At 47.4% G+C, this 15,126-nt stretch overlaps 1 long non-coding RNA gene across 2 annotated transcripts; it reads right to left on the bottom strand.

Annotated features, from left to right (window-relative positions):
* Nucleotides 1-8,412: 8,412 nt before the first annotated feature.
* Nucleotides 8,413-14,782, bottom strand: LOC139363701 (uncharacterized). Of its 2 annotated transcripts, none has more exons than XR_011624464.1 (3): nt 14,561-14,782; nt 10,183-10,405; nt 8,413-9,830 (listed from the first exon to the last, which is right to left on the bottom strand). It is a non-coding gene; the product is annotated as an uncharacterized lncRNA (long non-coding RNA). The 2 variants fall into 2 exon arrangements; XR_011624463.1 differs by having other exon boundaries at nt 8,414-9,830; nt 10,188-10,405.
* Between the last annotated feature and the right edge of the window lie 344 nt (nt 14,783-15,126).

The following is a 15,126-nucleotide window of genomic DNA, read 5'->3' as shown; positions in this document are numbered from 1 at the left end:
TTCAAGTCACAGAGAGACAGAGAGGAGGGGACTGAGGATGAGCCATGGGGTTTTGAAAGCAGGCACAGCTGCAGATGTATGTGCTGCCTCCCGGGGTCTGCTCTGCCAGGAGTTCCTGTCCCAGGCGTCAACAAAAACAGCTAAACTCTGTAAAATACTTGGAGATTCATTCTGAGCCAAATATGAGTGACCAACAGCCTGTGACACAGCCCTCGGGAGATCTTGCCCAAGGTAGTCAGGCTACAGTTTAGTTTTATATATATTAGGGAGATATAAGAAATAAATAAATACATAGAAGATGTACATTGCTTTGGACTGGAAAAGCAGGACAACTCAAAGCAGGGGCTTCAAGTCATAGATACATTCAAAGATTTTCTGATTGGCAATTGGTTGAAAAAGTTATATTATCATCTAAAGACCTAGAATCAATAAAAGAGAATGTCTGGGTTAAGATAAGAGGTTGTGGAGACCAGGGTTCCCCATTATGCAGAGGAAGCCTCAGGTAGCAGGCTTCAGAGAGGATAGGTTGTAAATGTTTCTTAATTCTATCCTGGATCAGGAAAAGGAAGGGGATTATCTTTGAAAGATAGATTTTCCCCACAAGAGACAGCTTTGCAAGACTATTTTGAGATACAGCAAATAAACATAATTTGGGGCAAAATGCTTTGTTTTTTTCCAGGGCCTGCTCTCTGTCATGTGATGCTGTACTACAGCCAGGCTGGGACTGGGTGTCTTGTCGCTACAAAGAGTTCGCTTTGTCAATCCTAAGGTCTGTTTTAATGTTAATGCTGGTCAGTTGTGCCTGAGTTCCAAAAGGGAGCAGGAAATAATGAGGCACATTTGACCCTCCCTTCCCACCATGGTTTGCACTAGTTTTTCAGGTTAACTTTGGAATGCCCTTGCCCGAGAGGAGGGGTCCGTTCAGATGGCTGGGGGACTTAGAATTTTATATTTGGTTTACACAGGTCACTGAGAGGCTGCCACAGGGCCATTTTCATGACCAGAGGGGTCTGTTCAACACCCATGGGTCCCAGCACCTATCTCAGGAAGCAGGGTGCATCTGTCCATCACTGAGTCTCAGGGTGGGTGGGTGAGCGCTCATCAACCCCAGACAGCAGGCCGGCACAAAACAGCACTGCCCACAAAACCACAGGAAGAAGAGAAACTCTGACTGTCATTCAGTACACAGAAGACACTGTACTGGACCCAGATATTAGGCAGACACCCACGCCTGACTTTTAGGAGAAAAGGGAACTGACAAATGGATATTCTTAGTAGACCGTTTATTAGAAAAGAGAACATCTTCCAGCGTGTGTCCTGGAGCGATGGGTGTGGGAAGCACTCAGTCCATAGTCCTGGTCCCTGGCTTCCCCAAGCCCAGAACCACGAATGTATAGTGGAAAGCAGAGGGTGCCATGACTCAGAAAGATGCTTCCACTCACAAGGATTGGAGCTCACAAGTGAGCTCGATAACCTGCAAACCCGAGACACCTGAGACACTGCTCCTTGGCCCTTTTATCAACTGAGACTTTATTGTGATTATCCCGGCAGGGGGCAGAGCTCTCCTCTCTGCAAGAGGAAATGCTCTTCAGTGAAAATGCAGCGTTTCTCCAGGGGTAGGAAAGCTGAACGCCTGCTTAGCTTATGAACCCTCAGCTGGCCTAGGTGGTGCAAAGACCCTGCTGTTACCGCTTTGATCATTGGTACTGTGGACTGTACCAGGAGATCCCTGGGAATGTGCACTGGGCAGAAGCAGCTTTTATCCTTGACCCTCAACCATGCTTTATATGGTGAGGTTGAAAAAATGGCACGAGGCTTCTCCTGAACCTCAAATCAACACCCTTGCCCCATTTAGATCCTATCTGGCTGTTTCCTGCTAAGATTACCGCATCACTGCACCATCTTTCGTCTTGCAGCAAAGTGGAGTCATGTGTGGTTTATGGGGTGGATGGACCTCAAAACTGATAACATGAATCAAGCTATGGTGCTTACTCCTTAGGAAATGCACTATTTTTCTGGAAAGGTACAGGAGCTTCAAATGCATTTGCCACACAAAGCTAAGTCAGCAGAACAACCCGTTTGGCTTTGGAGGCTAGTTCAGTTCCACGAGCAGGGAGAAAGATGAGGCAGACTGTGGTTTTTCAGTTCCTGGAGCTTAGGGAGCTCCAAAGCTCCCTCTCTCCCTGCCCAGGCTGCACTGTTCTTAATTTTAGATAACATCCTGCCTTCTTCTCATATTGCCACTGAGCTCCTGGCATCCTCAGTTTATCTGTGAAATGAAAAACCTAATGTTAAATCTCTCTATGCCTCCAGCCGAGAAGATAGTGTACATCTTTCTGATTAAAAAGTTTTGCTTTGCAGAAACACAGTCAATTTATGATTCTGGCCTTCCCAGCTAGGGACAATGTTCACTTACATTTAGGACCATGAGAGGCTTAACTGTGAGTTTCTGAGGCCGGGGAAAATTACAGTGATACGTAACGGTGCTGCACTCACTGAGGTGCTGAGCTGGGGTTGGGCTCAGGCAGCCACTAAGCTCAGAGTGGAAAGTTTCGGGAGGGGAGGCAGGAAGGAGAGGTCTATAGCTCCTCCAGATTCTAGGTGTTAATTTACTAAGATATTCCTAAGCCAGAAAACAGAGACAGAAGACAAAGAGAAAGAGGGAAGAAGAGCAAGACAGAGAGACAGAGAAAGACAAAGAGAGACTGGAGAGACAGCAAATATTGAAAGAAAAAGGAAAAAGAAAGAAATCCGACAGCTCATGAACTTGTTTTAAAAGTTACAAATTAGATTTGAAGAGAAGAGATGGGCAGAGGTTTAAGATTTCTTCATTAGGCTGGGTGTCGTAACTCACACCTGTAATCCCAGCACTCTGGGAGGCTGACGCTGACACATCATCTGAGGTCAGGAGTTCGACACCAGCCTGGCCAACATGGTGAAACCCTGTCTCTACTAAAAATACAAAACTTAGCTAGTCATGGTGGCGTGCGCCTGTAATCCCAGCTACTCTACAGGCTGAAGCAGGAGAATCGCTTGAACGCAGGAGGCGGAGGTTGCCGTGAGCTGAGACTGTGCCATTGCACTCCAACCTGGGTAACAGTGAGACTCTGTCTCCAAAAATAAAAATAAAAAATAAAATAATAAAATAAAATAGAAAGTTTTTTTATTACGCTTTATTTTTAGGGATTTTTCTTTATTTACCACTCGCTAAAAGAGCCCCAGCAGCAAGTGACTGGCGACCGAAGAAGGTTCCAGAAAAATGAGAGTCACTTCACTGGGCCTTTGTCCTTGACCCGAAGGATTTCTTGTAGCTTGTGCACTTTTCTGGGTGCAGGATGGTTGAGAGGTACAGTGGTCAAGGCACTGAAGCTTGTCCTGGAGACCCGGGTTATGGATTGATCTGTCTGGGTGCCACTCAGAACCCTTGAAACCTGGATCTGCCACTTACAAGATGTGTGTCTGAACCAGGTTTCTTCTCTCTGAGCCTCGGTTTTCCCATCTGGAACATGCACATACCAATATCTCACAATGTTATTATAAGACTCTCTCATGATATCAATATGCTATCAAGTAACACAACTATCAATGGCAACTGCTCATAACTCACATGTATTGAACAGTGCACTGGGTCCTCATTTTACATTTATGATCCTGATGGGTCCTCACATCTTTCCCACCAGGTGAGGACCACAAACAGCCTCCCTCTTTAAATGATGCTTAGAAAAGCCAAGACAAAACTTAATACTGCCAGAGGGACTCCAGAGCCTTTTTGCTTTAGCAGTCACATAGGTGTCCAAAACACTTTTGCTTCATCTCCTTCTCCCACCTGTTGATGTTTTGGTTTTCCATTTCCATAGACCTGTTCCCTGCAGAGGGAGCCCAGCCGTACAGGTGGGAGTAAGGGTGTCAAGAGTTCCCGCACCCGAGTCCTGACTCTCTTGGCCAATAGTTTGCCGAGGAACCTTGGGTGAAGTCACTTCATCTCTCTGAGGCCTCTGTTTCCTCCTCTCTAAAATACAGGGGATGTTGTGGGTCCTACCTGCCCAGAGAGCATGTTGTGAAGACCCAGTGTAAGAGGGCAATCTTATTAGCCCAGGGAGAAGCCACAGCAAAGAGGAAGGGCAGGATTCTCTTCCTCTCTCCCACCCCTACCAGACTTGCCTTGACCTGCACATCCTGGACACATGAGGGAGAAGACAGGCCCAAGCCAGGTGTGGCTGCATCCAGATGTTAGTGGGGAAGGAAAAGAGACAAAAACCTGGAATTTATTCAGGTCTGGGACTTAGACCTCCACTCCATTGGGAAAGCAGTCAGATTTTAGGATAAAAGATAGAGGCTTAGAGCTCAGTCACATGGGGCTTCAAGTCCCCACTGTGTGGCCTGGGACAAGTCACTGTCATTCTGGGCCTTAGTATCCTTTTCTATAAAATGGGAATAAAACTAGCGCTTACCTCCAAGTGTAGATGTGGTAAAATCAGGTTTAGAAAGTACCCGGCCCAGGCTCTGGCACAGAGTAAATGCTTATCCGTGTTGCTGGTGCTCCTGTACCCTTGCCAAGAGTCAAGGGGCTGTGCTCTCTGACTTAACAACCCCGCCTGACTTGGCGACCTCACCTCGTCACTGCTGTCCACAGCTGAATATGAGCACCATTTGCAGGGTGCAAGAAACAGCAGTTGACAAATGAAGGCTCTGTGCTGCTCACGGATTTCCCATTTAAATTTACTGATCCCTAATTATAATCTCAGCAAGAAAGAAATGACTGAGGACCAGCAGGGGTTGTTGAGGAGCAATTACTTGGCAATTTTCTTTTTTTCCAGTGGAAAGGAAGGGAGGTAGAGGAGTGAGGACGCAGGGAGGAGCTCAGAGTCTGCACTCCTTCCCTTTTCCCAGGCTTTGTGCTCTCTGCAGGGTTAGGTGCTGCCTCAGAGCCAACTCAGCACTCTCCTTAGAGGACAGACCACAGGGGTGGTTCCCTAATGCTGGAAGGCAGGAGGAATGGGGAATCAGCTATGGGTGGGAGACTGATGTTTCTTTGGCATTTTCCTATTTCTTGAAAAGCTGAAACAGGGCTGGCTGTCCCCTCTTTTCCCAGTAAACAGATCACCCTAGAGTATAGGCCTATATGGTAGATCTTTAGCTTTTCCTTTTGTTTTTTAATTAACAAAGATGGGAGGGGTACTTTCCTCAGAATGGCACAGGGTGCTCATTAAAGATGCAAGCCACGGTCTCTCTGAGGCTTAGTTTCCTCTTCTGTAAAATGGAAGAGGAGGGGCACTGGTATTTTTACTTGACCAGAGAACCAGATGCTACTGAGGGGGCTCTGCAGGCTGAGAGCCCCCCATGTGGACTGCACACCCCTTGACCCCATCCTGCTTCTACACCACAGCGTGTCGGACAGTTGACCATTGGTCATTGGATCCTTGCGCAACTCACCTCTTGGGTGCTTGGGATCAAAGACGCCAAAAGCAGTTGTCAGATACAAAATGGGTGTTTGGAGATTTGCCTTGTTCTCTGCATGAGACAACCAAAACAGTGCATTGTCATTTGCAGAGTATCAGATCCAAGAGGACTCCACTAAGCAAGCAGTTTCTGAGCGTAAAAGCAAAGCTGCAGAGTCAGATGGCCTGAGCTTAAAAATCGTGTTCCACTGCCACTTACCAGCAAAACGACTTGGAACTCATCACTGAACTTTGCTGTGCCTCAGTGTCCTCAACTGTAAAAATAAGATAATAATAGAACTGCACTCCTGGAAGGATTATATGAGATTATGTACACATGTTCTCTCACTCTCACCCCAAGGCAGATGAATTGCTAGTGAGATTTTAGTTGTTATTGTTGAGGCTTACTTCTAACTAAGTGCCGTGCTGGGTGCCTTAGCTGATTTTCTCATGTAATCCTCATCACAGCCATGTCTAGTAAGCTTTTTTTTGTCCCATTTTACAGAGGAAAGAATTGAGACTCAAAGAGATGAGGTTACTGGTCCAAGGTTAAAGAAGCAGTAAGGGTCGGAGCCATTAGTTTACTCATAAAATATTTAATGCTCTCGGTGTGCCAGGCTCTATTCTAGGCATTGAGGGTTTTGTGGTACACAAGATAGACAAGGTTTCTGGTCTCATGACAATCACATCCAGTTGGGGGAGATTAGGTCTCAACATCACTCATACTGCCTCCTTGCGGGGAGATGGTTCTTATCATCGTTCTTGAGCACATGGCTGGGCAGAAGGAATCCAGCAGAGGGTTGGAGGCCAGAATAGTATGAAATGTCCAGAAATAAATCCTGGTTATCCAGAGAGGGGGATATTTCTTATGGTGACCTTGGCCCAGTTGAACGCCCTCTGCCTCTCCCCACTGCCATCCCTATGTCTGGGTCTCTGGTCTCTGTATTTAGTAGGACTTGCTGGGAAGAATTCTGAACCTGGGGATTGGGGAGCAGGTTGAGGGTGGGATACAGACCATCAGGTTCAGAGTGAGGCTTGCAGAGTCTTACAAACTATGAGTAGAAACAGCACTCATTTTATAGCCAAATCTAGCCTTTGCTGCCTGTGATTCCTGAAAACATTTCCCAAAGTTCACTGAGAACTCCCCATCACTTGGAGGGAGAGCTGCCTCTGCCAAGCCCCCTGACCCACATCCTCTCTGGGGCAGAAGGGAAACCTCACCTGGCCAGGTGGGCTTATGGTAGAAGTGGGAGCTTGAGCTCCCTCTAGTGAGGCAGTGGAGGCAGCACAGAAAACACTTCCAACCTAGGTACAGTGACCTCTGCAGGACTCTCTCCCCATTAAGAAAGAGGCGGTGGGATTGAGTGAGTCCTGGTCAAAGATAGACCATTTCTCTGGGTCCCAAAGGCAGTCCCGGCTCCCCAGCAGAGATCTTTTGAAATGCTCACTCTTCTGAGGTCCTTGGCTCTGAACCCAAAATCCCCCCATCTGTACACATGCAGATGTCTGGGGTCTGGGCCCATGTGGTCCCCCGCAGAGCTCCCTGCCAGAGGCAGCCTCCTTCCCATCCTTGCGCTGCCAGACCAAGCACACACTCTGCTCCCTTTGCTGAGCCTTGGGTTGGGTTTGTCCCAGCCCCTGCCCTGGTTGGGGGTGAAGGGTGGGTCATGACAGAGATTGAGCCCCATTTTCAGACTTAGCTTTGCCTCCTAGAAATCACCCCAAGTATTTTTGGAGCTACTTAGCATCCTAACGATCAGCAAACTATTGCAACCAGATGCTTGAGCTCTGCTGAGTCAGCAAAGATTCCCACAGCAGTGGGGAGCAGACCCTGGCCCGGGTCGCTGTGAGCCAGCAGTGTGACCTCTCAGGGCTGCAGTCTCCTTGTCTGAAAATGGAAACTAAAATTGCAGGGATTAAAAGGGAGGAAGATATGGGAAAGCACTTTGGACACTTTAGTGTGCAAGTTGATGTTAAAATCCAGAAGTCAGCTAAGATGCCTTATCCTATAAAACTCAAGTGGATTTTGCCAGAGTGTCCTCACACCAAGTAGTGGACCCCTTCTTTTGCTGATTTATCTGCTATTGTGTAGGGGTGTGTGTGTGTGTGTGTGTGTGTGTGTGTGTGTGTGTGTAGGCAGGTGGTAGTATGGGTAGAGTGGGGTTTCCCCAGTCACCTGGGGCCCTGAGTGCCTGCTTCCCTGAACTAGGCCAGCTTAGTTGACTGGCTTCTTTTGTGTACTGGTCCATTCTGCATCAAAAGCATCTGAATTTTCATTCAATCTCTCCCCCTGAATTTTCACTTTTAAAAACCCGACCAGTCTCTTGTGTGTAGCTGACTTCACAGGAGGTCTGAGGAGACACGGGGGTTACTTCGTAGCCACACTAACAACTTCAAGTCAAATATTAGACCTGCAAATTGTTAAAAGCCCTTTGGCTCTTTTCAATAACTGGAGGCCAGTCTCTCCCTCCTCGTTCCTAAGCCCTCTTCCTCTTTCTGTGTCCTCCGACAGCTGCTGTTTATCAAGGTGACCGGTATGATCCGTCCCTCAACAAACACAATTCCTTCCGGAAGAAGACGGCAGGTGCCAGCTGTTGAGATAGTCATTTCTTTGTCCTGACAACATTTTTGTTTATCTCCGGACCTTCCTCTCGTATGGGTAAGAGACAGGAAAGAGTGAGAACTGGAAGGGACAGACACTGCTGCAGAGGGTACCGTGGGGGGCTTTAGAGAGGGGTTCCAATGCCTCTCATCGTTCTACCTCGCAGCCATTTTGTTGTTGTTGTTGTTGTTTTGAGACAGAGTTTTTGCTCTGTTGCTTAGGCTAGAGTACAGTAACACGATCTCAGCTCACTGCCACCTCTGCCTCCTGGGTTCAAATGATTCTCCTGCCTCAGCCTCCCAAGTAACTGGGATTACAGGCACCCACCACCATGACTGGATAAGTTTTGTATTTTTAGTAGAGACAGGATTTCACCATGTTGGCAAGGCTGGTCTCAAACTCTTGACCTCAGGTGATCCATCTGCCTCTGCCTCCCAAAGTGCTAGGCGTGGGCCACTGCACCCGGCCCCTTGCAGCCATTTTGAAGGCCTAAGCTCCCTGATGGAAGGCATGGAGCCAACCTCAAGCATTTTTTCCATCGACATGGCAGGATCTTAATAAAGGTTTGTCCTGTGATTAAGTCCTTTATTGACACTTTGGAGAAACACAACCCATACCCTTCCCAACCTGAGCTGAAGCCACAGATGCAAAGGAGCCTGGGAACCCCTCAAGTCTACTGTGTCCAGTCCTGTGCCCTCCTGCAGGGAAGCTCTGTAGTCCAAGGACATCCAACTCCCAGACTTGCTTCCAGGGACAGAGATGCGAGGATGTTGGGAGTAGAGCTGTGGGCAAGAATGCCAGACTCCTGGTGATTCTGGGATAGAACCCCCTGGAGGGGCTTGTCACAGGTCTCTGTTCCTTCATGCCTCTAGTAGGATCCATGATCATCATTATGACAATAGCAACAATGATGACAGCTAGTGGTCCGAGCCCTTATTACATGCCGGGTCCTGACACACATTTCTCATTAACTATAGTAATCATATGATGTAGGTGACATTAGTATCCCCATTTTGCAGATGGGGAAACTGAGGCTTATGAGGTTCCGTTTGTGTAAAATCACATAGCTGGAAGATGTAGAAACTGGGCTCTTCACCACCACAAGGCACTGCCTCTCACTCATATACCACTGCATGCTCGTGTAACAATTTACAATTAGGAATGAAATTCTCATACAGTCATGCATCACTTAACGGCAGGGATGCGTTCTCAGAAATGTGTCCTTAGGTGAATCTGCTGTTGTGCGAACATCCACAGAGTGCACATACACACACCTAGATGGCATATTCTATGACACACCTGGGCTTTCCGGTACAGCCTGTTGCTCCTACACTACAAACCTGCACAGCATGGGACAGTCCTGAATACTGCAGACGGCTGTAACACAACGGTGAGTATTTGTCTATCTAAACACAAATGTGAGTCCATCTAAATCTGTCTGTCTAAACATAGAGAAGGTACAGTGAAAATACAGTAGTATAGTCTTATGGGACCACCTTCATATATGAGGTCAACTGTTGGCTGAAATGTCATTATGTGGTGGGAGACTGTACGTTATTTCATTTGTACTTCACCTGGATATATACAACCTGGAAACTCTTTTTCCAATCATATCACAGACAAAGAAATTGAGACTTGTACAGGTGAAGGGGCCTGACTTTTCTTTGCTCACAGGAACATGAGGATGTTGGCATTCTTCAGGCAGGGAGATAACCTGGACGGGGTGGTGCAGCAGGCATGTGCATAAAAGGAGCCAGGGAGGCCTCCTCTGTGATGAGCGAGCTTGCAGGCTGGATGGAGAAAAACAAAGTAAAGTCACCCCAAAGCCTGGATTCTCATCTGAAGTGCCTGTTGCCTCTTGCCCTTCCCAGAATGCTCCAGCTTGGCACTGGGCTAGAATTCCACTGAGTTGATTCCCTCCTCTGAGGCCCTGGGCACAATGACAAGGGTGGTTTTCTCGGATCTGCAGTGAGCATTACACCAGAGTGTGGGAAACAGCGCCTACACAGCACCCCACTCTGGGACCCAGGGCAAACTTGCCATCATCTCCAGTCCGCCCATTAGCCGCCCAGGACTCTGCCGGCCCATCCAGGCACTGATGTAATTACCAAAATGGAGATGAATATTTAAAGGGACTCTTACTTAACCGATAAATACTTCCTCTCCAAGTTCCCTCCGTCACCGGCTCTGGATGAATTTCTGGAGGGATTGCTGTGACACAGGCCCGGTGCTGCCTGTGGTTTGACCTCATCATGAGGCCTTTCTTCACTCTTTCTTGGTGGGTAGCCTTGAAGGTGTTAGGGGATGGTCTGTTGTCTGGCTGTGAACAGCAGGATCAGCTCTTATATTCTCCATAAATGGATCTCTGGGGACAAGACCCAGACAGGTGGGGGCACAGGGGAAGAAAACATAAACGTCAAAGGGACTGGGCCCCCGTGACTAATTACCCCTTTACTGTTTCTATCACCAGACCTTAGTGCCACAAAGGATTAGGGGTCATTTGTGACAATGCATGTTGTAAAATGTAAAATGCAAGTGACCACAAATCTGAAAGCCCTATAGAACTTTGGTTAAAATAATGCAGGCTGTCCGCTGGCATTACTATTGTTGTTGGGAGAGTTTCGTGCTCTGTTCAAGGACTTTTCTGTGCTATCCTCAGGGTGCCCCAGGATTGTCTCTGTTTAGCACAAAACATCCTGTGTACCTGGAAACCCCTTAGTCCTAAGAAAACCAAGGCAGTTGGTCACCCCCCTGTTCAATGCAGGCATCAGTTCCACTAGGTAGGGAGTCTTAGCTGCATTTTAAAGGTAAGGAAATAAAGACTTAATGGGTTGGAATAACTGGGTTATGTGCACATACCTAATGAATGGTTACACAAACAACTTCAAGTCAAATATTAGACCTGTGTATTCCTAAAATCCCTATGACTCTTTGCAATAACTTGAGGCCAGCCTCCCTCTCCTCTTTTCTAAGCCCTCTTTACCTTTCTGTGTCCTCTGACAGCTGTTGTTTATCAAGGCAACCATCATGATTCCTACCTCAAAGCGTGCTTTGAATTCTCCTCCCATAGGCTCCAAAACCCTTATTATCCAGATTCAGTATTGCTCTAAACTAGGAAAGGTCCTGAATAGACCCAGATTTCAAGCATGTTCAGGTGGATTTGTTTAACAGAGTGTGGCTACTGGAACATCTGGAGCCCGAAGTACACAGGAGGCAGGAGGGTGCCTACTTTCCTGAAGAGCGGGACAGGCCAACTGTCCAACAGTGAGGAGGTGGGCATTCTGTCCTTTGGAAAACAGAAAGTATCTGAGACAGAGGTCAGTCAATTCAGAAGCTATTTTGCCAAAGTTATGGATCATAACCCATGACACAGCCTCAAGAGGTCCTGAGAACATGTATCTGAGGTGGCTGGGTTACAGCTTGGTTTTACATGTTTGAGGAGGACTGAAGACATCAATCAATACATGTGAGGCATACATTGGTTGGGTCCAGAAAGGTGGGACAACTTGAGGGATGGGGAATGGCTTACAGGCCATGGGTGGATTCAAAGATTTCCCAGTTAGCAATTGGTTGAGAGTTAAGTTATTATCTAAAGACTCGGAATCAATAGAAATGGTGTCTGGGTTAAGATAAGGGGTTGTAGAGACCAAAGTTCTTATTACATAGATGAAGTCTCATTGGTGGCTGCCCCAGAGGCAATAGATGACAAATGTTTCTTATTCAGACCCCGAAAAGGTATTTCTCAGCCAATCTCTTCTGGACCAGAAAAAGATCCAGAAAGGAAAAGGGATTCTCTACAGAATGTAAAATTTCCCCACAAGTGACAGTTTGTAGGGTCATTTCAAAAGATGTCAAAGAAATATATTTTGGGGTAAAATACTTCGGCTTATTTCAGGGCCTGCTGTCTGTCATGTGATGCTATGCTAGAGTCAGGTTGGAATTTGGTATCTTATTGTTCCGGAGAGTCTCTTCTGTCCGTCTTAGGGTCTCTATTTTGATGTTTAATGGGTCAGTTGTGTGCCTGAACTCTAAAGGGAGGAGGGTATAATAAGGCATGTCCAACAGCTCCCCTGACTGCTTGTCATGGTCCGAACTAGTTTTTCAGGTTTAGTTGGGTGCCCTTGGCTGAGACGAAGCTTCATTCAGTGAGTTGGTGGGGTTTAGAATTTTATTTTTCGTTTACACTTTCAACATACACTCTCAGAGCCACTACTGAAAGGCGCGTGCCACCCTAGGCGCTGGGGATAGCGTAGAGGAACACAGCCCAAGTCCCTGTTGTTGGAGCGTGCAGGCTAGTAGGGGAGCAGACACTAGGCTGACAAATATATGACAGAGAGGCAGGGAGTGGCACTTACTCTGAGGAAAGATAAACCGGGGAAGGACTAGACAGTGGCAGAGTGCCTTTCTAATGCATGTTGGAGAGAACTCTCTGTGGATGTGATGTTTAAGCAAAGACCTCAATAAAGTGTCAATCAGCTTGGGTGGGGATACAATGTTCCATGCTGAGGAAGAGCAATGCAGAGGTTCTACATCTGGAGCATGCTTGGCCTGTGTGAGGAGCAACAAGAAGTCCAGAAGGGCTGGAAGGGAGTGAGGGATGGGAGAGATGTGAGGATGGAGAGGCAACTGGGACCTGGTCACCCAGGGCTTTGTGGGTCCCAGTAAGAATGTCGGATTTTGTTGGAATGGCAATGGGAGGTCACTGGAGGTCTTGGGGTAGGAGAAGGATGTGATGGTTGGTGGGGGATAAAAGAGATCCGGCTCTACTCTCAGCCCCCCTGCCCAACCCTCAGCCTCTCAGTCATGGAGGTGATGTCTTCATCGGTTCCAGGGCTGTGATGTCTCTATGGCCAGTTAGCTGAGACTCTGGGACCCAGAAGACAGGACTTGGAATGAGAGGCTCCATTAGCAGCTTCTCTCTGATCCCTTCCCCTGGGGCCCAGTTCTGTCTTCTTCCATGTCCGTCTGTTACTCCAGGACCAGAGAACTTTTGTCTGATTGTCATAGTCTCTACAAGCTCTCCACGGCCAGCACTGTGTTGGGACTTGAGGAGGACGGAGTCCATTCACTATTCTGTGAGACGAACTTGCCTGACATGGTGCTTGGCACTTAGTAGGTACACAGACACAAGTTCCCTTCCTCCACAACTACATAAAATGATTCCCCTTGTCAGTCAGGAGACCAAGAAAGATGTCTTTTAGGGAAGGAGGTGGGGAACATCGTTCTCTCCAGCTGCTGAATAGGCTTGATGACTCCATCTCTATGTACTCAGAAGCCATGGTTGTGTGTTTCTAAATGTCACTTATTTATTCCTCCAGTTAACTTTCTTACTCCTCTTCTGCCCTGGGCTTTGTGCCAGACACTAGGGTACCAGGATGAAGAGGTCATAGTCCCTGTTCTTAGAATTACTTGGAGGACTTATTAAAATACAGATTCCAAGGCCCACGCCCAGAGGCTAGTATTCTGAGCAGGCCCAGGACTCAGGATTTTACCAGGTTCCCAGGCAATTGTGATGGTTGCTGAAATTTGAGAGTCAGTCCTCCAAGTGTCTGGGCATGGGCCCTAAAATCCACATTTTTGGTAACTCCTGTAAGTAATTATGATTTAAATAAACTATATTAGTTTCCTGTGGCTGCTGTCACAAATTACCTCAAACTGGGTAGCTTAAAGCAACAGAAATTTTTTCTCTCATGGTCCTGAAGGGCAAAAGTCCAAAATCAGGTGGTATTCCCTCCCGAGGCTCTCGGGGAAATTCTGATTCTGGTGGCTCCAGGCATTTTTTGACTTGTGGTTTCACCACTTTCATTTCTGCCTCTGTGTTCACATTGCTACCTCCTCCTTTGTCTGCCTTATCTTCTGTTTCTTGTAAGGACACTTGTCATTGGATTTAGGGTCTAGCCAGATAATCCAGGATGATCTCATTATTGCAAGATGCTTGATTACTTTGCAAAGATTCCTTTTTCAAATAAGTCACCATGTTCACAAGTTGCAAGATGTGAACATGTCTTTCTGGGAGCCACCATTCAATCCACTACAAGGACCCTGGACCATACTTTGAGAAAAACTTGCGTGTGACTTGTAGGAAATGGGCTGATCAGAGAGACACTAAGGAGGTAGAAGTAACAGGAGCTGGCAATGGGCAAGCTGGGTGGAAGAGGATAGGGAGGAGTTGCTAATGACTCCCACTGTTCTGACCTGGGGGCTCTGGGACATTGATGATGCAGTTCCTGGAGACAGAGGGTGTGGAAAAAACCAGCTGGGCCATTTGGGAAGAGCAGAGCCCCGAGCACCTGGAACACAGGTCAGGTATATTTCGATGGGAAAGTGACAGAAAAGTAGCATCGACAATCAATTTGCATCTAGGAATTGGGATCCCTGCCCTAATCTCTCTCCTTTATGCAGCTGTGTCCTGCTTTTCATGACTCTAGAAAGCAGAGGGGAAAGTGGATGTAAGATATAAATTAGTCTGTCTTGTAGGGTTTTCTCTTGGTCCCATTGTGGGACCAGCCAGTGTCCATACCTGTGGCCTTTGGTATCCAATTTAATGGTTCTTCTCTTTCCACGATCACACAGTAAAGGAGCCCCTGTAGTGCTCCAGGACTGAGTCCAGTTTTTAGCATAGCATGCAACAAGAGCAAAAAAGGCAGAACAGGGAAGGACATGTCAACAGGCAGCAGTGAGGTGGTATAAAGACCCTGGGCATTTGGAGGCAACAGAAAGAGAAAGGTCTGCTTCAAGGACCAACTTGGTCTCTTCCCATCTCTGCCCTGGCAGCACCAGCAGCTGCACATTGGCCCTTCTTACCACTTCCATGGCAAAACGGAGATTGCTCTATCTTGCCTAACCAGCCCCTGCAGGCTTGCTGACATAGCTGAGTACAGAGTGCATCTAGACCCCAACATGAGGTGCCCTTCTCTCAGAACAAACGAGCCTTCGAAACTCCAGCAAACAGTGCTGATGAATTGCCCTCGGCGTCTTAGGCATCATTTTCTCGTAATTATAATGGGAAGAAGACATGGAGCCCCACTGAGAACGTGGGGCTAGTCTGCCCCTAGAGCAAGGCAGAATCCCTCTCTGAGGACCACA

This window comes from Macaca nemestrina, chromosome 6, assembly GCF_043159975.1.
Source record: "Macaca nemestrina isolate mMacNem1 chromosome 6, mMacNem.hap1, whole genome shotgun sequence".
In the NCBI taxonomy this organism is placed as follows: Eukaryota; Metazoa; Chordata; class Mammalia; order Primates; family Cercopithecidae; genus Macaca; species Macaca nemestrina.
The sequence above is the reverse complement of the archived record's forward strand: the minus strand, read 5'-3'. Positions and strand labels throughout refer to the sequence as shown.